Below are 26,965 nucleotides of genomic sequence, written 5' to 3'. Positions count from 1 at the left end.
AGAACTGAATTTGAAGCTCTGGTCACCTTGTTCCAGAGTCCATGCTCTTAACCACTATGCCAGTGGCTTTCAAAGTAATTTTTTTACCTCAATCCACAGTAAGAAATGTGTCTCGTGTCATAAAGTAGTGTGTGTGTGTGTGTGTGTGTGTGTGTGTGTGTGTGTATCTCAATTCCAAAAATTATGGTTATCCTTTATAAGTGTGATTTATTTAGATATTTCTATTCTAGTATAGTCTATTTAATTGTTTTAGAACTGTTGCTCACAACAAAAGAGTAAATTTATTCTGGAACCACTAACTGATCATAGCCTACTGTTCGAATAATACTGCACTGTGCCATAATTTGCACCCCTTTCTAAGGATCTTAGAATTTACCAAAAAAAAAAAAAAAAAGTAAAGAACAAGTGAAGGACTTAAAATAAGGGACTAACCTAATCAGATTATGTATTTTAAAAATATCACTCCTGACAGTGTGGAGGTTAAATTGGAAAGAGACGGCACTGGAAGGAACAAACCTATTTAGAGATTTTTGTAATGCTAAAAAAGAAAATAAAGCATGGAGAGCAAGAAACAGGAAATATAATCAAAGGACACAACAGAGCGACTGATAAAATCTAGAAGGTGAAACAGAGGAGTGAATGGAGGACAACTTCCGTATTTCCATTTTCATTATGTAAGAAGATGATTGTAAAGATGAACAGTTGTGCTGTCTTTCTGTCATCATTTAACTTTATATCACCTTCCCTAAGCAATGAGTTTACTCCATCTTTGTTCTACTTGATCTGTAATTCATTTATTCATTCATTCATTCATTCAACAAATATCAGCACCTACTATAGGACAGGTATTGGTCTAGCTGCCTGATGGGAAAAATTACAAAGGGAAGTGGAATAGGGAGTGTGAGGATGGGGGCGGGAGCTCAAAATCTTAAATCCGATAGGGAGGGAGGCCTCTCTAGGAAGGTGAGACTTGAACAATAACCTGTAAGATGTGAGGTTGTGGGCCTTGTATTTTAGAATATTTTCTAAGTTTTACCATCTTTGATACTCCAATTTCCTGATTTTTTCTTTTCAGGCCACACTGTGTGGCATGTAGGATCTTAGATCCCGGACCAGGGATCGAACCTATGCCCCCTGCATTGGGAGCACGGAGTCTTAACCACTAGACTGACAGAGAAGTCCCCAGCTTTCCATTTTATTCATGTTAATTTTTTTTCATGTTAATTTTTATATTTAGCTTTTTAGGCGACCCTTCTCCTTTTTGACCAAAAATGTTGAATATATCAAGTACCTATTATTAACCAGGCACTGAGATAATTGTTTTATAAATATTATCTAATTTAATCATCAAAAAACTTTGAGATGGGTAATTTTATTATTCCCATTTACAGATGAGGAAGCAGTTGCTTAGACTGCTTACATAACATGCTTGAACTCACAGAGCTGGTGTGAGAGGAGAATTTCAAACTCCGACTACTAAGATTTAACCATCACAGGTCTTAGCCATTATTCTATATATTAAGTTGTTTGTATAGGCATACCTCAGTTTTATTGTGCTTCATAGATATTGTGTTTTTTTACAAATTGAAGGTTGGTGGCAACCCTTCATCAAGCCAAGTCTTTCAGTGTCATTTTCCAAGAACATTTGCTCACATGTCTGTGTGTCACATTTTGGTAATTCTCTCAATATCTCAAACTTTTTCATTATTATGATTATGGTGATCTGTGATCAGTGATCTTTGACGTTACTATTGTCATTGTTTGGGGGCACCATGGACGGCACCCACATAAGATGAAAATCTATAAATATTGTGTGTGTTCTGACTGCTCCACTGACCCCATCTCTCTCCCTCTCCTTGGGCCTCCCTATTCTCTAAGACACAACAATATTAAATAACCAATTAATAACCCTACAGTGGCCTCTAAGTGTTCAAGTGAAAGAAGACTTGCATGTTTCTCACTTTGAATCAAAAGCCAGAAAGGATGAATCTTATTGAGGAAGGCATGTTGAAAGATGGGACAGACCAAAAGTTAGGCCTCTTGTGCCAGTTAGCCAAGTCGTGAAGGCAAAGGAAAAGTTCTTAAAGGAAACTACTACTCCAGTGAACACACACATGATAAGAAAGAGGAACAGCCTTCTTGCTGACATGGAGAAAGTTTCAGTCATCTGGAGAGACAATCAAACCAGCCACAACATTGCCTGAAACCAAAGCCAAATCCAGAGCAAGGCCCTAACTCTCTTCAACTCTGTGAAGGCTGAGAGAGGTGAGGAAGCTGCAGAAGAAAAGTCTGAAGCTAGCAGAGGTGGGTTCGTGAGGTTTAAGGAAAGAAGCCGTCTCCATAACATCACAGTGCAAGGTGAAGCAGCAAGTGCTGATGTAGAAGCTGCAGCAAGTTATCCGGAAGATTTAGTAATGACTATTAATGAAGGTGGCCACGCTAACAACAGATTTTCAATGGACATGAAACACCCTTATATTGGAAGAAGAGGCCATCTCGACTTTCACAGCTAGAGAGGAGAAGTCAATGTGTGACCTCAAAGCTTCCAAGGATAGTCTGACTCTCTTGTTAGGAGCTAATGCATCTGGTGACTTGACGTTGAAGCCAATGCTTGTTTATCATTCCAAAAATCCTAGGGCCCATCAAAATTATGCTAAATCTACTCTGCCTGTGCTCTACAAATGGAACAACAAAGCCTGGATGACAGCACATCTGTTGACAACATGATTTACTGGATATGTTAAGCCCGCTGTTGAGACCCACTGCTCAGAAAAAAAAGATTCCTTTCAAAATATTACTGCTCATCGACAATGCACATGGTCACTCAAGAGCTCTGATGGAGATGTAAATAAGATTAATATTGTTTTCATGTCACACATGAAACTAACACAACATCTATTCTGCCGCCCATGGATCAAGGAGTAATTTTGGATTTCAAGTCTTATTATTTAAGAAATACATGTTGTGAGGCTTCTATAGATAGTGATTCCTCTGATGGATCTGGGCAAAGTCACCTAAACCTTTCTGGGAAGGATTCACCATTCTAGATGCCATTAAACATATTCATGGTTCATCAAAATATCAACAGTAACAGGAGTTTAGAGGAAGTTGATTCCAACCCGCATGGATGACTTCATGGGTTCAAGATTTCAGTGGAGAAAATAACTGCAGATGTGGTGGAACTACCAAGAGAACTAGAATTAGAAGTGGAGCCTGAAGATGTGACTGAGTTGCTGCAATCTCACAAAAAAACTTGAATGGGGGCTCTCCTGGTGGCACAGTGGTTAAGAATCCACCTGCCAATGCAGGCGACATGGGTTCCAGCCCTGATCTGGGAAGATCCCACATGCCATGGAGCAACTAAGCCCGTGTGCCACAACTACTGAAGCTTGCACTCCACAACTACTGAAGCTCGCACACCTAGAGCCGTGCTCTACCACAAGAGAAGCCACCACAATGAGAAGCCCATGCACTGCAACAAAGAGTAGCTCCCGCTCCCCACAACTAGAGAAAAGCCCACGTGCAGCAACGAAGACCCAATGCAGCCAATAAATAAATTTATTAAAACAAAAAAAATTGAATGGATGAGTATTTGCTTCCTTATGGCTGAACAAAGAAAGTGGTTTCTTGAGATGGAATCTACCTGGTGAAGATGCTGTGAAGATTACTGAAATGACAAGAAAGGACTTAGAATATTACATAAATTTAGTTGATAAACCAGTAGCAGAGTTTGAGTGGATTGACTCCAATACAGAAAGAAGGTCTATTGTGGATAAAATGCTATCAAACAGCATTGCATGCTGCAGGGAAATCATTCATGAAAGGAAGAGCCAATCAATGTGGCAAACTTTATTGTCTTATTTTAAGAAATTGCCACCCCAGCTTCAGCAACCACCACCCTAATCAGTCAGCAGCCATTAACTTGGAGGCAAGACCCTCCACCAGCAAAAGGATTGTGACTTGCAGAAGGCTCAGATGATGGTTAGCATTTTTTGGCAATAAAATATTTTTTAATTAGGGTATGTATATTGTTCTTTTATATGTAATGCTATGGCACACTTAATAGACTATAGTATAAACACAACTTTTATATGCATTGGGAAACAAAAAAATTCTTGTGACTCACTTTATTATGGTGGTCTAGAACTGAACCTGCAATATCCCCGAGGTATACCTGTATATATCTATTTGAAAATCTTTATTTATTTGTAAATTTCTTCTTAGTTAATTTGTATAACACTTCAGGTATTACTAATTGAAAATATTTGTAATTGTAGAGTCAAAATTTCATTTTTGATCATCTGATATTCTTGAACAATATTTCTTTTAAGATTATCCAGGCAGAAGGATTATGACAACTTTTGTTAAAATATTTTATTGCTGCAGTCTAAGGCATGTTTCTAACTATCTTTCTTTGCGATTATGAATTTCACAATGATGTAGTCCTTTCCTGCTAAAAGACTCAATACTATATAGGTAAGTAAGTACGGACCACTCTATAGTTACCCTGGTTAAGACCAGGTACAGTGAGTACTAAAATAGAACAGTTAAAAGTCTGATGGAAACAGAAGCTTATAATGCTGTGTATGTGTTCATGAATGTGTTACTAAACTATTGCTTGGAGATGCAACAGTCTACCTTTAACTCTGAAATTTAATAATCAGAAAACAAGAGGAGATTTAACAAGCAATAGCTGCTCTGGAGTTATGTCTCAGGTGTTCAGAATGAATCCCTACATCTTATAAGAACACTGTCTGAAAGAATGTGATAAAAGGTGCTGGAGAGGATGGTCACCACTTTGTAAATCAAGTAAGAAAAGTAAATGAATGTAGAAAAAAATCACAAAGATAAGGAAGGAGATTTTTTGAAAAGATAAACTTTCCAGTGCTGGCAAAACTGCCTTCAACTCCTCAGACATGACCACATTTACATTTCAGTAATTAACAGTAACATTTGAAAAAATGTGTATCATGTGAAATATATAGAGTATTGAGACCTATAAATTCTTGTCCGTATGTAGGACAAGGCAAATTTTTAACAACTTTCTGTTCTATATTTTCAACCATTCCATCTGGTGATAAATTATCATTTCATCTGTTTTTCCACTTGAATTCAGCGTAGAAGTTGCCTTCATTGTTTCCACTGTCTTTTGAAAATTTAAAGTAAAATCAAAATAGAGATGTATCAGATACTCTACTCTTAGTGGAATTAATAGTTTTTGAATGTCACTGCTACATCTGGCTCCTTTGTTAATTAGTATATGATTATTAAGAAATTGAGGATTTTTTTCCTTAAAGAAATACAGAAAGATAAGAAAAGTTCAGAAGTCATCTCTGACTTCTGCATGAAAAGAAGAGTGTGCATGTGTGTGGAGGAGGGCAGACTAGCTACCCTGAAAGGCAGACATATTTACTGCTAAAAACTTGGCATGGGATGAGGTATGATCATCCACACTTGTTAACATCTAACTGGGATGCTTCTGCCACCTGACAGTAGGTATTGTGCCACACTGCAAGATGTTCCTCTAACCTTTAAGAGCAAGATCTCAACAACATAGATATCATGCCTTAATTATGCAGCAGAAATAAAACTTTCAGGGAAGTTTTACTATGTTAAGAATTAAGGAGTGAGTCACTGTTTGTAAACTGAATTCGTACAAAGATGAATTCAGATTTAACAGATTCATTTTGAACTGTTTGTGCTTCTTGGGAAAGAAAGTGTTCATCTGAAGAAAGGTTCTGTGTTTATGTGTGTGTCTATTTAATTTTTTCCAGAATTTTATATATATCTATCCAATTTAAAATGTTATCTTACCTAAATATACACAGCATAGCAGCCTAGGCTGCATTTACCCCATGACATGTATCCAGAATTTACTTATGAAAGAAGTAGAGAATGATATGTAAATGTTACTAAAAATGACATCTCAAGAACTATGTGCAAAAATTTAAAGAAAAAAGAGAAAACAGAGAGACAGGGTTCAAGATGGCAGAGTAGAAGGACATGTTCTCACTCCCTCTTGCAAGAGCACTGGAATCACATCTAACTGCTGAAAAATCATCGACAGGAACACAATGGAACTCACCAAAACAGATACCCCACATCCAAAAACAAAGAAGAAGCCACAATGAGACAGTAGGAGGGGTGCAATCACAATGAAATCAAATCCCGTAACTGCTGGGTGGGTGACTAAAAAACTGGAGAACACTTAAATGACAGAAGTCCACACACTGGAGTGAAGGCTCTGAGCCCCACGTCAGGATTCCCAACCTAGCGGTCTGGCAACGGGAGGTGGAATTCCTAGAGAATCAGACTTGAAAGCTAGTGGGATTTGATTTCAGGACTTCAACAGGACTGGGGAAACAGAGATTCCACTCTTGGAGGGCACACACAAAGTAGTGTGTGCATCAGGACCCATTGCATAGGTAGGCTCCAGTGTTGGGTCGCCTCAGACCAAACAACCAACAGGGAGGGGACCCAGCCTCACCCATCAGCAGAAAAGTGGATTAAAGTTTTACTGAGCTCTGCCCACAAGAACAACAGCCAGCTCTACCCACCACCAGTCCCTCCAATCACGAAAATTCCATAAGCCTCTTAGATAGCCTCATCCACCAGAGGGCAGACAGCAGAAGCAAGAAGAACTACAATCCTGCAGCCTGAGGAACAAAAACCACATTCATAGAAAGACAGACAAGATGAAAAGGCAGAGGACTATGTATAGGATGAAGGAACAAGATAAAACTCCAGAAAAACAACTAAATGAAATGGAGATAGGCAACTTCCAGAAAAAGAATTCAGAATAATGATAGTGAAGATGATCCAGGACCTCGGAAAAAGAATGGAGGCAAAGATGGAGAAGATGCAAGAAATGTTTAACAAAGACATAGAAGAATTAAAGAACCAACAAACAGAGATGAACAATACAATAACAGAAATGAAAACTGTGGAAGAAGGAATCAATAGCAGAATAACTGAGGCAGAAGAACGGATAAGTGACCTGGAAGACAGAATGGTGGAATTCACTGATGTGGAACAGAATAAAGAAAAAAGAATGAAAAGAAATGAAGAGAGCCTAAGAAACCTCTAGGACAACAATAAACACAACAACGTTTGCATTTTAGGGGTCCCAGAAGGAGAAGAGAGAGAGAAAGTACCCGAGAAAATATTTGAAGAGATTATAGTAGAAAAATTCCCTAACATGGGAAAGAAAATAGCCACCCAAGTCCAAGAAGTGCAGAAAGTCCCATACAGGATAAATCCAAGAAGTAACATGCCGAGACACATAGTAATCAAGATGGCAAAAATTAAAGACAAAGAAAAATTATTGAAAGCAGCAAGGGAAAAACGACAAATAACATACAAGGGAACTCCCATAAGGTAAACACCTGACTTCTCAGCAGAAACTCTACAAGCCAGAAGGGAGTGGCATGATATACTTAAAGTGATGAAAGGGAAGAACCTACAACCAAGATAACTCTACCCAGCAAGGATCTCATTCAGATTCGATGGAGAAAGCAAAAGCTTTACAGACAAGCAAAAGCTGAGAGAATTTAGCACCACCAAACCAGCTCTACAACAAATGCTAAAGGAACTTCTCTAAGTGGGAAACACAAGAAAAGAAAAGGAGCTACAAATACAAACTCAAAACAATTAAGAAAATGGTCATAGGAACATACATATCCATAATTACCTTAAAAGTGAATGGATTAAATGCTCCAACCAAAAGACACACCCTTGCTGAATGGATACAAAAACAAGACCGATATATCAACAAGAAACCCACTTCAGACCTAGGGACACATACAGACAGAAAGTGAGGGGATGGAAAAAGATATTCCATGCAAATGGAGATCAAAAGAAAGCTGGGGTAGCAATACTCATATCAAATAAAATAGACTTTAAAATAAAGAACGTTACAAGAGACAAGAAAGGACACTACATAATGATCAAGGGATCAATCCAAGAAGAAGATATAACAATTATAAATATATATGGACCCAACATAGGAGCACCACAACACATAACACAACTGCTAACAGCTATAAAACAGGAAATCGACAGTAACACAATAATAGTAGGGGACTTTAACACCTCACTTACAGCAATGGAAAGATCATCCAAACAGAAAATTAATATGGAAACACAAACTTTAAATGACACAACAGACCAGATAGGTTTAATTGATATTTATAGGACATTCCATTCAGAAACAACAGATTACACTTTCTTCTCAAGTGCACACAGAACATTCTTCAGGACAGTTCACATCTTGGGTCACAAATCAAGCCTCAGTAAATTTAAGAAAATTGAAATCATATCAAGCATCTTTTCTGAGCACAACGCTATGAGATTAGAAATCAATTAGGGGAAAAAAACATAAAACACAAACACATGGAAGCTAAACAATGTGTTACTAAATAACCAAGAGATCACTGAAGAAATCAAAGAGGAAATCAAAAAATACCCACAGACAAATGACAATGAAAACACAATGATTCAAAACCTATGGGATGCAGAAAAAGCAGTTCTAAGAGGGAACTTTATAGCAATAAAAGCCTACCTCAAGAAACAAGAAAAATCTCAAATGAACAATCTAACCTTACACCTAAAGGAACTAGAGAAAGAAAAACAAAGAAAACCCAAAGTTAGCAGAAGGGAAGCAATCATAAAGATCAGAGCAGAAATAAATGAAATAGAGACAAAACAATAGCAAAGATCAATAAAACTAAAAGCGGGTTCTTTGAGAAGATAAACAAAGTAGATAAACCAGTAGCCAGACTCATCAACAAAAAGAGGGAGAGGACTCAAATCAATAAAATTAGAAATGAAAAAGGAGAAGTTACAACAGACACCACAGAAATACAAAGCATCCTAAGAGACCTACAAGCAACTCTATGCCAATAAAATGGACAACCTGGAAGCAATGGACAAATTCTTAGGAAGGTATAACCTTCCAAGATTGAACCAGGAAGAAATAGGAAATATGAACAGAACAATCACACATAATTGTGATTGAACTGAAATGAATTCAATAATAAAATGAATTTAATAATGAAATGAATTTAATAATGAAATTGAAACTGATTAAAAATCTTCCAACAAATAGAAGTCAAGGACCAGATGGCTTCACAGGTGAATTCTATCAAACATTTAGAGAAGAGCTAACACCTATCCTTCTCAAACTCTTCCAAAAGATTGTGGAGGAAGGAACACTCCCAAGCTCATTCTGTTAGAATGAGCATCATTCTAGTTAGAATGGGCATCATCAGAAAATCTACAAACAACAAATGCTGGAGAGGGTGTGGAGAAAAGGGAACCCTTTTGCACTGCTGGTGGGAATGTAAATTGATACAGCCACTATGGAGAACAGTATGGAGGGTCCTTAAAAAACTAAAAATAGAATTACTATATGACCCAGCAATACCACTACTGGACATATACCCAGAGAAAACCATAATTCAAAAAGACACATGCACCCCAATGTTCATTGCAGCACTATTTACAATAGCCAGGTCATGGAAGCAACCTAAATGCCCATCGACAGAAGAATGGATAAAGAAGATGTGATACATATATACAATGGAATGTTACTCAGCCATAAAAAGGAACGAAATTGGGTCATTTGTAGCGATGTGTATGAATCTAGGGACTGTCATACAGAGTGAAGTAAGTCAGAAAGAGAAAAACAAATATCGTATGTTAATGCATATATGTGGAACCTAGAAAAATGGTACAGATGAACTGGTTTGTTGGGCAGAAATTGAGACACAGATGTAGAGAACAAATGTATGGACTCAAGGAGGGAAGCGACGGGGAGAGGGGGTGTGATGAATTGGGAGACTGGAATTGACATATATACACTAATATGTATAAAATGAATAACTAATAAGAACCTGCTGGATAAAAATATAAATAACAGGAAATTCGACAACAGAATATACAGGTTTTCTCCATCTACCTATCCCATCCCTATCTCTTCCTAAAGACCTCTAGTAATACCAGAAAATACCCAAAACGTATATGGCACAATGAGGAAAACTCTCCAATAGTGAGCAAATTGGAGGTGTTAACCAGAGAGCTTCACTTGCGATGGATAAGTGTAGGGACTCGTTCATAATATGCATTGAATATTTACAATGATCCATTTTGAAGTTCTGAAGCTGCACCACTGGCTATATAGCAATTGAGACTCACCATTGGATTATTTTTCAAAGGAGATTACTGGAAATGTTATATTATATATATATATAATTTATATATTAAATCAACATATAAATTTGTTTATAAATTATATATATATATATATACACATACACACTTACGTATACTTATATATATACACATACACCTTCAACTGGAATTAGAACCTTTTCAAAGTCTATCTATGCTATAAATTCCTAGGGGCAATGACCAGAATGTTTTGATGCTTTGTTCACCACTCTGTCTCTGCATAGTAAACTTCTCATAAACACGATGAGCTGACTTACCAAATCAGGCAGCATTTTGCATACATTTAAAAAATGCTTACTTTAATTGCTTATTTGCATTTTTTTGCATTATACTTTTAGAATCTTAAGCCTGAGGTTTGTGTCTTGTTTACAAATGTATGCCTAGTACTTAATAAGTATGCCCTTCACATTGTAAATTCTCAGAAACATTTGTTGAGTGACTATACCAGTAGCCATTATTTCTCAAGGCTATAGCTAGACATAGATGGCAGCGTTATCTCAAAGAATTTTTCCTGGTTGTTTGTGACCCAACTTAAAGATTTGGCTCTGTACTAGGCAGCAGCTTTCTTAGCCCATTTTTGTTTCATGGAGTGAATAATTTTTTTATCTTATTATTAAATAATTTCTATTAAAATATTTTACTTCTTATTACTTCAGATGAAATTTCACCTACTTTGTGAAATTTTAGCCACCTTCTTCCTCTGTCTTCCACACGTGGAATGTATTGTCTCCCTCAACCCTGTGTTCCTATGACACTTTAATTATTCCACTAGTATAGCATTTATCAGATTTTACTGTGGTTATTTGTCCCTATGGCTATTTCTTACACTAATCTGTTAGCCTTTTGAGACTTTTATTTTGTCATTTTTTTTCAGACTCCAGCTTTAACACACGGTTGCATACATGTGTTAGTTGTCTCCATAAATGTTTAATTTAATTACAAAAGGGCCAAAGACCCCTGGTTTGGGAAGAAGTATGTCTTGTAAACTTTTTACTGTTCAATGGTGCAATGGTGGGCCCCGGCTTTAGGTTCAACAAGGGATATTGCCTTTAGGAAGCATGTGGCTCTCAGCAGATAGAAATTCCTAGAGTATCACAGAGGACAATAGGGCATTCCTTGAAAGGTTCCTGCCAGTTGTAAAGTACCCATCTAAGGAGTTTGAGAGTCACTGTTATGCTCCCAGCTCCTTCTGAGAGTCTTCTTTTGCATGGTCACCTCTTATCCAGAGAATACCAGAGTGAACCTAGAATTGGCACCTGCTATAAACAAATCTGGTGAGAGACTGGCCAGTACCCCACCATCTTTGCATACCTCCATGTGTGTTTTCACCTGTTTTTTCAAAGACCTATTTCCATGTTTCCCTACATGTTTTTCAGAATATTTGTTCCAGATGATATCAAGAGTTGTCACTTACAAAAAGCACTTTATGATTAAATGAATTTGGAGAATGAAAGGCAAATGAAGGGTAAAACAAAGGAAAGCAAAACAAAACAAAAAATGCAGGATTCTTGAATTAGGATTTTTCAAACCCTCTAATATCCAAATAAACACTGAATTTTCAGGGGAAATAATACGGAATGTTTTCCAAAAATTATTCAACCATGGAACTGTAATATTCTTAACTTTTGTGATATAACGATAGGAATATACTTTATGAAATATGAATCAGTACCACTGAATTTTCCCTACTCCTAGGTAGCTTCATCAAGTGTTTCTCTTATCTGTATATACATCTCTTCCTTCATGACTCAGATATGGAGAGAAGACCAGGAACTCTTCCTCAACGGGTGCTAATGGCATTCTAAGACACGCCACATGCATACTCTTTCTTTAAGTTTTAAATGAATACGTCAGCTCAAAAGTAATTGCTGGATGCACAAATAAAAATTTTATGCTAATGTACAAATTCCAAATTGATTAGACTTTCAAATAATATTATGTGATTATAGTGATTGTATGTTCTCCTTTTATTCCTTTGTCCTTTTCAGAATCAATTTGTGATATCCTTAAGTATATACTCTTACCACAGTAAAAGTAGAAATTTAGAAATATGAGGGGCAAATTAGCAAATGTATAACAAAAAATGTGGAATGTGCTTATGCTAAGGCATGAAAACTAATTTTGGCTAATATCTCAGCTCTCAACTAACTTCTCAACACACAGGAAAAGTTAATGAGAGTGATTTCAGAATTTTGCTCTGTGAACAAGGATACATTACACTTATTATCCAAGCTACTGTGTGACTGAACTTACATTTCACTACATGCAGTTCTTATGTCTTGCTTTTACTCAGCAAGAATTCATATTCTTACAATTCTGGGATTGTTTCATATCACTGTTTGGGCTATATTCCAGAATTAATGGCATACTAATACAATAAAATGGTTGATAAAACCGGAAAAATAGAAACATGACTAATTGCCAGAGATTTATTAAGAAAATCGTATTTTTAGCAAAAAAAGTAATATTTTATTAAGCAAAACCAAAAATACTGAGACAAAACCCATACCTTAGATACTGTACAGATATATGCGTGCATATGACAAAGTCAATGGAATTTACTGAAAATGTCAAATGAGTTTATTTGCTAACTTATTAACAAGGTGCTTGTTGTCTCTTTAAAAGGAGGTCTATCCTCTCTTTCATTGCTTAAGGTTATGTTATAAAGGAAGAAAAATATTATTCTTCAATGTTATAGTTTTAGAATCTGTCATAAATTAGTAATTTAATGTGTCAGTTTGGGATGCAGAAAAATATTAATAATAATTCAAATCCCAAGTTAACAGAATAAACCTTGAAATTGATATGTTATTGATATGTTAATACGTAATACTATATATTACTATATTTCCCTAGGCTTGCAAAAACCTACAGTACATTACATTTTCATTTCTTTTTTAGTTCAAAAATACTAGCCTCTTTTTTTTTTTCTTAAAAGAAATTTGCTTCCAAGCTTTGGTTGTTGGCGTCCGTATTGATGGGTGTGAAACATCTCCACTATGAATAAGCAAGAGCCATAACTGCTCATATCCACAGCTGGGATGCAGCTGCTTCTATAAAAATGGGAAGTAAGGCTTCCCTGGTGGTGCAGTGGTTGAGAATCTGCCTGCTAATGCAGGGGACACGGGTTCGAGCCCTGGTCTGGGAAGATCCCACATGCCGCGGAGCAGCTAGGCCCGTGAGACACAACTACCGAGCCTGCGCGTCTGGAGTCTGCGTGTCTGGAGCCTGTGCTCCACAACAAGAGAGGCCGCGACAGTGAGAGGCCCGCGCATCGCGATGAAGAGTGGCCCCCACTTGCCACAACTAGAGAAAGCCTTTGCAGAGAAACGAAGACCCAACACAGCCAAAAATAAAAATAAATATATTTATAAAAAAAGATCTGAAACAGATCTTCATAAAGTGAAGGTCCGAAAAAAAAAAAAAAGAAAAATGGGAAGTAGCAGCTGCAGGGAACATAAATTGTGCAATTGATTTGATTTTGCAAAGCAAACACATTCTTCGTGTTATGATTAAGCTTTCTAATTAGGCCTTCCATAATCAAAATAACTTTGGAAGAAAATAATTCTGGATTAAGCTCAACTTCTATACCTTCTGATATCTCCTTATAACATTTTCCATATTTTCAAGACCAGTATAACTCAGACTGAATGCCTTGAGCAACAAGAGGATAATTTGCAAATAATGTCCTTCTGGGTCTATGTGTCTGGTGTCAAACTCCTATTACAACTGAATAAATGGGGAAGTTGAACAGTAGAATATCAATCGACCTATGACACCTGGGTCTTGAGAACTATGCAAACGTAAAGCACTACATTTCCTCTTATTTTGTATCAGGTATCAGCAAACATTTTCTGTAAAGGGCCATAGCAAATATACTAGACTTTGTGTGCCATATGCTCCATGATGCAACCACTTAACATCTCCTTTTAGGGGGAAAGCAACTATAGATGGTATGTAAATAAATGGGTGTGGCTTTTGTGGCCAATAAAACTTTATTTACAAAAACAGATAATGGATCAGATTTGCCAACCTTTGGTCTATTTAATTCTCAGAAATGAAAATCAATGATAACCTATGCAGTATCCGTAAATGTGACATCAAGTTGTCAAACCAACACTATGTCATATGTAACTCATATCTGATATATGTTATATATAGAGGTGATTTGCATATATGGTATGTATATATATGTGCAAATGCATAAGTATATGTAGAGAAAGAGAAAAAGAAAATATACAGAACACATTTTATCAACTGTGTGTGGAATAAGAGGGGAAAATGGAAAATTATTATGGAACAAGCTGAACCTGACTAATGATGTAATAAGAACAACTATATGAGCAAATTCAGGAATTGTATTTGTTTATAATTTCTATGTAGGTGTTTAATCAATTGATATATATGCTGAGTATTTATTATTAGCTAACTCTTCTGGTGTTAATAGAAATAAAAGAACTAAATAATCATTCTTGCCTTTCAGAAGCTCAGGTTATAGTTGACATACATGCATATAATCTCATAGCTAGGAAAATCATAATATAAACAAATATATATAATAAAAACATGAATGTATGTGTGTATATATGTATATCTCACATTAATAGTACAGACAACAAATGTCACTGAAATTGAGAAAGAATTGTGAGCTGGGTGATGGAAATGAAAGGCCCTAAAGAAAGGTCTTTAGGGGCTTCCCTGGTGGTGCAGTGGTTGAGAGTCTGCCGCCTGCCGATGCTGGGGACACGGGTTCGTGCCCCGGTCTGGGAAGAGCCCACATGCCGCGGAGCAGCTGGGCCCGTGAGCTACGGCCATTGAGCCTGCGCATCCGGCGCCTGTGCTCCGCAACAGGAGAGGCCACAACAGTGAGAGGCCCGCGTACCGCAAAAAAAAAAAAGAAAGGCCTTTAGGCTTTGAAATGGACCTTGAAATATGAGTACATGGATTAGATTTATATTAGGGGGAGAGGATATTATTTTAGGTGCTGCAGAACTCTGAGCACAGGTAATGGGTAGGAAATTTCAAGCTGGGCTAATGTGGGAGATAAGATTTTTAGAGCAGATTGGAGTGCAATTGGAAAAAAGCCTTGAATATCAGATAAAGTTTTTTGGTTTTTTTTTGTTTTTTATTTATTTATTTATTTATTTATTTATTTATTTATTTATTTATTTATTTATGGCTGTGTTGGGTCTTCATTTCTGTGCAAGGGCTTTCTCTAGTTGTGGCAAGCGGGGGCCACTCTTCATCACTGTGCACGGGCCTCTCACTATTGCGGCCTCTCCTGTTGTGGAGCACCGGCTCCAGACGCGCAGGCTCAGTAGTTGTGGCTCACGGGCCCAGTTGCTCCGCGGCATGTGGGATCCTCCCAGACCAGGGCTCGAACCCACGTCCCCTGCATTAGCAGGCAGACTCTCAACCACTGCGCCACCAGGGAAGCCCTCAGATAAAGTTTTAACGTTATTTTGTAACCAATGCAGAACCAGTTCTTGATCAGAGAAGCTACTGGATGAAACTGCTTTCCAAGTTACTCCAGCAGGGGTTTGTAAAATGTGATGAACCCAGAAGGTGGCAGAAGACAATGAGACTGACAGGGGAAGTGGTTCCAAAGTGAGTTGAGAGTTATTGAAATAGTGTGGTGGCAATGCCAGTGTTATCGCTGAGCTATTCTAGAGGAACTATCATAATAACATCTGGCATTTCCATTTGCTTAATGCAAATGTACTATTCTGAGCCAAAGAATATACTAAGCAGTGACATTTTTATTCTCGTTCACATGTTTTATCTTACAAAAAATAAAGATAGAACTTGCTAAATGATTGGGACTTTGACATGAAATGTCTAGGGTAACACACCAATCGTTGTTTAAGGAAAAACAGCCCCAACAATTTCAAAAGACAGTTTGGAATAAAACAAATTGGAGAAATGCTAACAACATTTACTAAAGATTCTTTAAAGCTGGACTTGTCAGAGCTTTCAGTATGCTGCTGTGTGTAATGAATCTCCACACCAGGAATGTTTCTGGCTCAGTGTTTCCGTATGATTTCCTTGGCACCTGGGATGTTCTCTGCTCAGCATCCATCCCTCCCTTCATTCAGGACCCAGCTCAGATGACTGTCCCTAACCACACACCCAATCTCAGCTAGCCATTCTCCCCATTACTTTCTATTCTATTCTTTCACCGTTTTAAAAACACTTTATAAAGTTATTTATGTTTTGTTTTTCCATGGTCTTTGGATGTATATTCTTTGAGAATGGGGACCTTGTTTTACTTGATCGTTGCTGTATCTCTTGTACCTAGAATAGAACTTGGCCCATAGAAAGCGCTCAATATATATGCACTGAGTGAAAAAAAATGAATAAATTTAAGAGTAACTGGGCATGTGAATAGACTTGATCATTTCCTGTTACCACTGGCCCCACCAGTTGCCTAGGTCCTAACCACTTAGGTGGGTTAGGGCAAATATCTCCTATTTCTCTTGAGCTTCTAACCTCCCATTTCAAATAGCCCTTACACACTAAAGAAAGATATATCTTACTAAAACCCCACTTTGATCAAGCCAGTTCATATAATTGGATGTCTCCCCCTCCTGTGTGAGATAAAACTGATATTCCTTACCCAGGAATTCAATTCAAAGCTCTCAGGAATCTCACTCCACTTCAGCTATCCAACATCATTTCCCAAGACTTCAATATACTTTTCTGTCAGGCTTCTTTCTTGAGGGTTGCCTGCAAACTCTAGAGACATTCTTGCCTTTGTGCTTTTACATGGACTGTTCTTAACACACAGAAGACATTTTCCATTCAAATCCACTCATCCAAGCCCTGCATAGCATTCATGGACCATCTCAAGGAATTTATACTCTGTGAAATCTTCTCTGACCTTTTATACATTTTGTCTTCATTCCTGAGTTAAATACACTTGTAAAATATTTTCTGTTAAAATGTTTTATGGTGACTCTACAAACATTTTGCCTCTACAGCGAATTTATAAACATCTCAGGTGAATCAATCTTTGGGAATTATAAGGAAAATATTTCTCTTATACTCTGCAAGAAATCTACCACAATAAATGGTGCTTATTTACAACTACTTCTTAAATTCTATTATAATTTAATTATTTAATTTTCTTTTGGTATGTTTATTAATCTGGGTTTTTTAAAAATATACACATTTTTATATGCACACATTGGAAGTTCAAAATTATTTCTGGTCTGCAAATTAAAATGTGTAAGGAATGTTCCTTTTCAGAGTTCTACCATTAAGAGTGCCGTTTGGGACAGAGCTGCATCCAGTTTATGAGACATCACTACTTGCATCTTTGCCTCTTTGCCCACAGTGTGATCTCCTTCATTTTGTATTGCTAGAAGCAAATTGGTTAGTTTGCTCCTATTAATTGCCCTACAACTGCGCCATATCATGCTACATGGTGCCACAGCAGGCTTTATCTTCTTTTGCTTCTGCTTCCCAAGCGACAAAATGTATCACTTCCTCACATATCATAACTGTTTGAGAATTTTTTGACAATCTAGCCCCTGAACACATGCAACATAGTTGAGTTGCACCAAGTACTACAACAGTGATTACACACTGACTGTATTATTTAAAGCCATGTTGGGCCCTGTACTGCCATTTTATTGTACACAAGTCTTAGAATTTCTTTGGATGTTGTATGGCAAAGAAGTTTTATCAGCATCTTCTACGAGTCACACGCTATAGATAATCTCCTCCTCATTACATCTTTAGTTTGGTGTTCCCCTCTGTCAAAGATGCTTGTTTATGTTTCATACTTTCTAGTTTTTTATAGCAATTAATCAGTCTCCTATATAGCAACACTTAGTGCCTTTTTAGATTGCTAGTAAGAATAGGAGTGCCAAATTCCTCTGTTTAGTCTATGTATGTCTCATTCTTAATTTCATGGTTTGTGGTTGTTTGTATTTTTTACATACATATTTTTTTAAAAATCATATCACATCCCTGCCCAAACCAAGTTTCATTCCTTGCTTACATCACTGAGTATGCTTACAACCCTCAATTAAATAGGACAAGATGTGCTATACGCACATGCTCTAATTCACTTTATAACAGCAAATGACTGAACAGGGCTTCACTAATTCTGTTTTCATGGAAGAGCTTTCAGGCTTTCGAGTATTCCTCTAAAGACCAAACTGCTTCCAGAGCTCAAATCTATTCTTGATACAAGTCTATGAAACTCATGGATGTAACTAAGAGATTTTTATGGTGCTCTTTACTTTTTATTGTAGAGCAAATATTACACTTTCTCTTTCACACTATTTTCTCAAGAAGTACTGTGAATCTGGAAAAATACAAGAACTAGGAAGTAAGGATAGAGATATATAAACTAAAAATCCATGTAATGGAGTGACTAATCCACAAAGGAATTCCGCCAAGATTTTTCTGGGGATGAGAATTTTAAAATGGTAGCATAGACTGGTAGGCCATAAGATAATAAAGGAAAAAGATTAAACATTTTAAGTAGCTTTTTCTCCTTCTTTTGTACATTCTACTTAAAATTTTCAGGCAATAGAAAACATATAAACAATACCAAGAACACACCAGCCAGTTTACGTACAGAGTGTAATTCCTTCATTTCACTCCTTCCTCAGAAGGAAACACCAAACTAAATTTTTTTATCTGTAATTCTCAGGCACATTTTATTCTCTTGCTACTCCTAAAAAAGAATGGCTTTACTCAATATAGTTTATGAAATTCATCAGTGTTAATATATGTGACTCTAGGAAATTTATTTGCACTGCTACACAGTATTATATTATGTAAATATGCTACACTTATTTATGACTATTATAACATTGCTACTATGGATGTCTGTCTCCTTGTGCAAAGAGTTTTCTAAAGTATATATCTGGAAGTGGAATTTCATAGGTTAAATTCATTTTTTATTTACCAGATAGAGTATAGTCAACTTTGTCTCAAAGGAGGCTATACCAGACAGATTCCTGTCAGCAGTGTAGTTTTCCTTTATCTACCTTTTTAAATCACTAGAGTATTTATTTTGGCCAATTTGGTGTAAAATCAGATATGATTGTGGTTTGAATTTGGATTCCCTTTATTATTAATGCAGTTGATAAATATTTTCATAATATTTTTGGGTTTTGGGGTTATCTCTTCCATCAAGATGTATCTTTTGCCCACATTTCCAGTGTACTTTTTTGTTATTAATTTGGAAATGCTTTTCATATAGTCTGTGCACTAATCCTTTGTCAGGTACATGTATTGCAACATCTTTTACCTGCTTCTACCTGTATCTGTCACATTTCCCAAAGAAGTTTTTAATATTAATGCAGAAAATTTAACTATCTTCTTTTTCATGGTTATTGCTTTTTGTATCTTAATAAATCCTTTCCTAACAAAAGCCATTGTAATATTTTTTTTTACAAATTTTGGTTTTCATACTTATATTTTTAATCAATCTGCAATTTATGTGTGTATTGTAAGGTGGGATGCTAACTGTATTTTGTTTTCCATACGATTAACCAGTTGACTAACAGACACTTTTTACTAAACAGTCCATTATTTCTTCTTAATCTGTAGCGCTTCTGCTGTCACACATCAAGTTTCAGAGATACACAAATATGATTTACTCAAAATAAGTCTTGATATCTTATAATAAGTATATAATAATAAATCTTAGTAACTGAAAACTCTCATCACCTTTTATTTATTTTCAAGATTGACACTCCCAAACTCATTCTATGAGGCCACCATCACCCTACACCAAAACCAGATTAAGATACCACAAAAAAGAATATTACAGGCTGAGATCAGTGAGGAACATAGATGCAAAAATCCTCAACAAATTATTAGCAAACAGAATCCAACAATACATTAGAAGGATCACACATCATGACCAAGTGGGATTTATCCCAGGGATGCAAAGGTTTTTCAATATCTGCCAATCAATCAGTGTGCTATACCACGTTAACAAATTGAAGAATAAAAACCATATGATCATCTCAATACATGCAGAAAACGTTTTTGACAAAATTCAACACCTATTTATGTTAAAAAAAAATTTTTCAGAAAGTGGGCATAGAGGGAACCTACCTCAACATAATAAAGGCCATATATGACAAACCTATAGCTAATATCATACTCAATTGTGAAAAGCTAAAAGCATTTCCTCTAAGATCAGGAAGAAGACAAGAATGTCCACCCACACCACCTTTATTCAACTTAGTTTTGGAAGTCCTAGCCATGACAATCAGAGAAGAAAAAGAAATAAAAGGAATCCAAATTGGAAAAGAAGAAGTTAAACTGTCACAGTTTGCAGATAACATGATACTGTACATAGAAAATCCTAAAAAGGCTACCAGAAAACTACTAGAGCTCATCAATGATTTCGGTAAAGTTGCAGAATACAAAATTAATACACAGAAATCTTTTGCATTTTTTTTTTTTTGCGGTACGCGGGCCTCTCACTGTTGTGGCCTCTCCCGTCGCGGAGCACAGGCTCCGGACGCGCAGGTTCAGCGGTCATGGCTCACGGGCCTAGCCGCTCCACAGCATGTGATCTTCCCAGACCAGGGCACAAACCCGTGTCCCCTGCATCAGCAGGTGGACTCTCAACCACTGTGCCACCAGGGAAGCCCTCTTTTGCATTTTTATACACCAACAATGAAAGATCAGAAAGATAAATTAAGGAAACAATCTTATTTACCATCTCATCAAAAAGAATAAAATACTTAGGAATAAATCTACCTCAGGAGGCAAAAGACCTGTATTCTGAAAACTATAAAACACTGATGAAAGAAATTGAAGAAAACACAAACAGATGGATGGATATACCATATTCTTGGATTGGAAGAATCAATATTGTCAAAATGACTACACTACCCAAGGCAATCTACAGATTCAGTGCGATCCCTATCAAATTACCAACGGCATTTTTCACAGAACTAGAACAGTTTTTAAAAAAATTTGTATGGAAACACAAAAGACCCCAAATAGCTAAAGCAATCTTCAGAAAGGAAAAACAGAGCTGGAGGAATTGGGCTCCCTGACTTCAGACTATACTACAAAGCTACAGTCATCAAAACGGTATGGTACTGGCACAAAAACAGAAATATAGATCAATGTAACAGGACAGAAAGCCCAGAAATAAACCCATGCACCTATGGTCCATTAATCTATGACAAAGGAGGCAAGAATATACAATGGAGAAAAGACAGTCTCTTCAATAAGTGGTGCTGGGAAACTGGACAGCTACATGTAAAAGAATGAAATTAGGACATTCTCTAACACTATACACAAAAATAAACTCATAATGGATTAAAGACCTAAATGTAAGATGGCATATTATAAAACTCTTAGAGGAAAACATAGGCAGAACACTCTTTGACATAAATCACACTAATATCTTTTGGGATCGACCTCTAGAGTAATAAAAATAAAAACAAAAATTAAAAAAATGGGACCTAAATAACTTAAAAGCTTTTGCACAGGAAAGGAAACCATAAACAAAATGAAAAGACAACCCACAGAATGGGAGAAAATATTTGCAAGTGAAATGAACAACAAGGGATTAATCTCCAAAATATACATACAGCTCCTGCAGCTCAATATTAAAAAAAAAAGACCCAATCAAAAAATGGGCAGATTTAAATAGAAATTTTTCCAAAGAAGACATACAGATGGCCAAAAAGCACATGAAAAGATGCTCAACATCGCTAATTATTAGAGAAATGCAAATCAAAACTACAATGAGATATCACCTCACACCAGTCAGAATGGCCATCATCAAAAAGTATACAAACAGGGCTTCCCTGGTGGCGCAGTGGTTGAGAATCTGCCTGCCAATGCGGGGGACACGGGTTCGAGCCCTGGTCTGGGAAGATCCCACATGCCACGGAGCAACTGGGCCCGTGAGCCACAACTACTGAGCCTGCGCGTCTGGAGCCTGTGCTCCGCAACAAGAGAGGCCACGATAGTGAGAGGCCCGTGCACCGCGATGAAGAGTGGCCTCCGCTTGCCACAACTAGAGAAAGCCCTCGCACAGAAACGAAGACCCAACGCAGCCAAAAATAAATAAATAAATATTTAAAAAAAAAAAAAGTATACAAACAATAAATGCTGGAGAAGGTGTGGAGAAAAGGGAACCCTCCTACACTGTTGGTGGGAATGTAAATTGGTACAACCATTATGGAGAACAGTACGCAGGTTCCTTTAAAAACTAAAAATAGTGCTACCGTATGATCCAGCAATCCCACTCCTGGGCATATATCTGGAGAAAACCATAATTCAAAAAGATACATGCACCCCAATGTTCATAGCAGCACTATTTACAATAGCCAAGACATGGAAGTAACCTAAATGTCCATCGACAGAGGAATGGATAAAGAAGATGTGGTATTAATTACATATATACAATGGAATATTACTCACCCACAAAAAAGAATGAAATAATGCCATTTGCAGCAATATGGATGGACTTAGAGATTATCATACTAAGTGAAGTAAGTCAGACAGAGAATAACAAATATCATATGATGTCACTTATATGTGGACTCTTAAAAAAAAATGGTACAAATGAAGTTATTTATAAAACAGAAACAGACTCACAGACTTTGAAAACAAACTTATGGTTAACAAAGGGGAAAGGTGGGGGGGGAGGGATAAACTAGGAGTTTGGGATTAGTATATACATACTATTATATGTAAAATAGAAAACCAACAAGGCCCTAATGTATAGCACAGAGAACTCTACCCAATATTCTGCAATAACCTATATGGAAAAATAATCTGAAAAATAATGGATATATATAAATATGCCTGAATCACTTTGCTGTATACCTGAAACTAACACAATATTGTAAATCAACTATACTCCAATATAAAATAAAAATTAAATTAAAAAAAGACTGAGTTGTCTCTTTTTGGCCATCTGCTCTCCCAAATATATATATATATATCTTAATTTAGCTTCTCAAGTTCATGAAAAACCCACTGAGAATTTTGATTTGTATTGCACTGAAAAAACAATTGTCATCTTTAAGATACTGAGTTATGCTACCCTTTAATGTGGTATATCTCTACTTTTTTAAAAGGTATTTTTAATGACTTTAAATAAAGTGTTATTTTTTTTCCCATACAGATCTGAAGCATCATTTGCATTTATACCTAGTTATTTCATATTTTTGTTTCTAGTGTAAGTGAACTTCACAAATTATGTTTTCTAAAAGTTATGTAGACGAGCCATTGATTCTTCTTTACCAACCTTATAAATAGCCACTCTGCTATATTCATATATTTCTAATATTCTTTCCAGATTCTTTTGAGTCTCTTATGTGATAACATATAATCTGTGGATGATTATAATTTTTCTTCGTTTGTAATTTTTATTCTCCTTCTCTATTCCACCTTTACTTTTGCACTCACCAGAGTTTCCATCCCAGATAGAATTTAAATGGAGACAATAGACCTCATTGCCCTACTCTTGACTTTAAAGGAAATGCTTATAAATTTTGTTAGTGACATTCTTTAATTTTAAGTAGTTTTCCTTTAGCAGAGGAAGGAATTTAAAATTTCTTCCCAGTTTAATAGAATTTTATTACTAGTTTTATCATTAATTTTTAGTATTAATGAATGCTAAATTTTATCAAATGCTTTTTATCAGTCTGTTGAGATGGCCATATTGTTATCTGTTTCAATACCAATGTGGAGAATTACACTGACAGATATTCTAACATTTTTGCATTGTTGGGATAAACCCACCTGTGTTTGATACATTAATCTCTTTTACATATTGTCATAATGAACTTAATACCTATTTCAGATTTTTGTATGTTTTTACAAATTATATTTACTTATAATTTTCTTCTCTTACATTTGGCTTATCATCAAGATCACACTCATCTCACAAGAAGAATTGGTGAATATTACTTCTCTTTAGCTAATCTGTACTATTAGGCCTCTGTACTGTACACGTTTGTTAAAATTCATTTGTAAAATAATACAGGCCTAGTAGTTTAATATTCATAGTATTTGATGGATAGATTTTTAGCTACTGATTCATCTGACTAAATTTCCTTAATGATTAAAAATATATCCAGATTTTCTTTTGCAGTCACTATTACATAAGTTACTTCTTTGTTTTAGGAAATGTACCATTTCATATGTTTTAAAATTTAATGGTCTAGAGTTTTTCCTAACGTTTGCTTTAATATTTTTACTCTCTATCCTATCTGTAATTCTATCTCACTTTTCATTTTTAGTAATATTTATTCATATATTTTCTTTTTTCCACAATTATTCTTGCCAAAAATCCATCCATTATATATCTTTTAAAATTTTCAAGTTCATGGCTTTATTAATCTTCTCTAATATTTGCTTTTATCTTTATTTTTCCAGTTCCTCCACTTTATTTGGATTTATTTTGTTGTTTTGTTTCTGAGTTCTTTGGCTGGATGCTTGCCTGATAATTTTATCCAATGCAAGTGATTAGGTGTGTGTTTTCCTCCAAGCACCACTTCAGCTATTTTTCATAAGTTTGACATACAATGTTGTAGAATTTAAATTTAATAGGTGCCTATATTGTTGCACATATTCAGAGAATAAGTAATTGCTTTGCACTGGTTCATGTGTAGTGGTGAAGACTATTTTCTTAACTGTTGAATGCTTTTCTTTTTTGGTTTTATTTTGTTATATTCTATGTAATTTTTTCAGATTAATTTTTCCAGTTCACTAATCCTATTTTCAGCTGGGTCTCATGCATTTTAATTTTTCCATTGTGTTTTAATTTTAGAAGTATAGCTTTCATTGCTACTAATTTTCTTTTTTCTTTTCAGATCCACCTGGCTTATATTTGTAGCTTCTTTCTTCCATATATATTTAATATATGACTTACATTCTTTTTATGTTATTTCAAATCATATGATACTCTTGTCAGTTTAATTTGCTTTCTGTTGCTTCTGATGATTTCATTCATGGTAGGTTATTTCTTTCCATGCTCTGTAATTTTGGTTTCTGAATCCATGTTTCATTAGGCTTTAACTGTATAAATTCTTTGAGACCTGGCATGAAGTTGTTCCTTGTTCCTCAAGGAAGAATTTGCTTCCTTGTTCCTCAAGGAAGAATTTGCTTTTACTCCTGCCACATATCTCTGGGAGCTATCAACTTGTGACCACTGCAATTTATTCATTTTTTATCATTTTCTGTATTTTGCAGGTAATATAAACACAAACATCAAACATGCAGAAGAGCAGTACTATGGATTTTAATTCTCAGGCATTTTCTTTTTCCATCTTGCAGATCAACACAAACTTGTTTTCTGGTCGCCTCCATAGGGCAGTAAATAAGATTTTTTTCCAGTCCTTATAGCAATAAATAGATTTTTCTTCAGTCTTCCTTTTCATTGTAGGTGCCTTGCAAGCGTTTCAGGTTTATGTGGGGACCTCAGTTCTTTACCCTCCTGGTAGCTTCTACAATCCTAGGTTCTACGTTTCTGAATCTGTTAAGGCTCTTGGGCAGACACAAGCTTCAGTTCCAATTGACAACTCTAGTTTCTGGACTCCTCTTTGATTTTGGACCCTGAGTATTTCCTTTACTTTCATATGAACTCAGCTGTGCATCTGAAAGAGTGTTTGTTATGTTTTACAGAGTATTACTAAATGCTTTATGGAGGAAAGAATTGTTTTAGCCTGCCATACACAGCACTGGAGGAAAAAAATCACTTTTGAAGTTCTAAGAATGTGGGCTTTAGACGTAGCATCTATTTATAAAAATAAAATAAAGTCATTTTCACTCTAACTCAAATGTTAGTAATAGCAAAATAATAATAACAACAAAACCCACAAAACTTTCGATTTGATCAGTTCCCCCACTTTAAATTAACAAATAACTCATCAATTTATTACATTTGCTTTATGATCTATTTTTATTTCTCTGAGATCAAGGATGTGTTACTATTATCATACTATAAATTTACTTTCTGAGGAAGTAATCTTCTCTGATCATCGGCTTAAATATTCTGTCAGTAATTGATTCCTCAATTGCCAAAATCTGCTTGATGTATTTCTGAGATAATTTTACTCTTACTTTTACCAAAATATGTAATACACAGTTCTACTTTGAGTCACAACCTGAAAATCAGTTAATCAAATGACTCCTTAGATTCTTAGGCCGAATATAGGTAACGTTACAAGTGACAAGAGCTAAATTTATTTTTTAAGCCTATTTTTTAAAGACCATTGTTATAACTATTGTTTACTTCTTTGATTTTAGACAGTCTATCCAATGTGACAAAGTACCTGAAGTGAAACTTCCAATCTTCAAGCATGAAAAGATTTTACTGGACACAGAGATATTTTCCAGGCATTAATCTACCTACCAGATCAGAAACATATATGTAGATATTATATTTGACTATCAACTGATTCACTAAGATTGTTTATATAAGAAATCTAAAGTTGGGACTTCCCTGCTGGTGCAGGGGTTAAGAATCCACCTGCCAATGCAGGAGACACGGGTTCGAGCCCTGGTCCGGGAAGATCCCATATGCCACGGAGCGGCTGAGCCCGTGCGCCACCACTACTGAGCCTGTGCTCTAGAGCCCGCGAGCCACAACTACAGAGCCCACATGCCACAAATACTGAAGCCCACGCACCTGGAGCCCGTGCTCCGCAACAAGAGAAGCCACCGCCAGGAGAAGTCCCTTGCATCACAATGAAGAGTGGCCCCACTCGCTGCAACTAGAGAAAGC

This window comes from Delphinus delphis, chromosome 11 (assembly GCF_949987515.2).
Source record: "Delphinus delphis chromosome 11, mDelDel1.2, whole genome shotgun sequence".
NCBI lineage: Eukaryota > Metazoa > Chordata > Mammalia > Artiodactyla > Delphinidae > Delphinus > Delphinus delphis.
The sequence above is the reverse complement of the archived record's forward strand: the minus strand, read 5'-3'. Positions refer to the sequence as shown.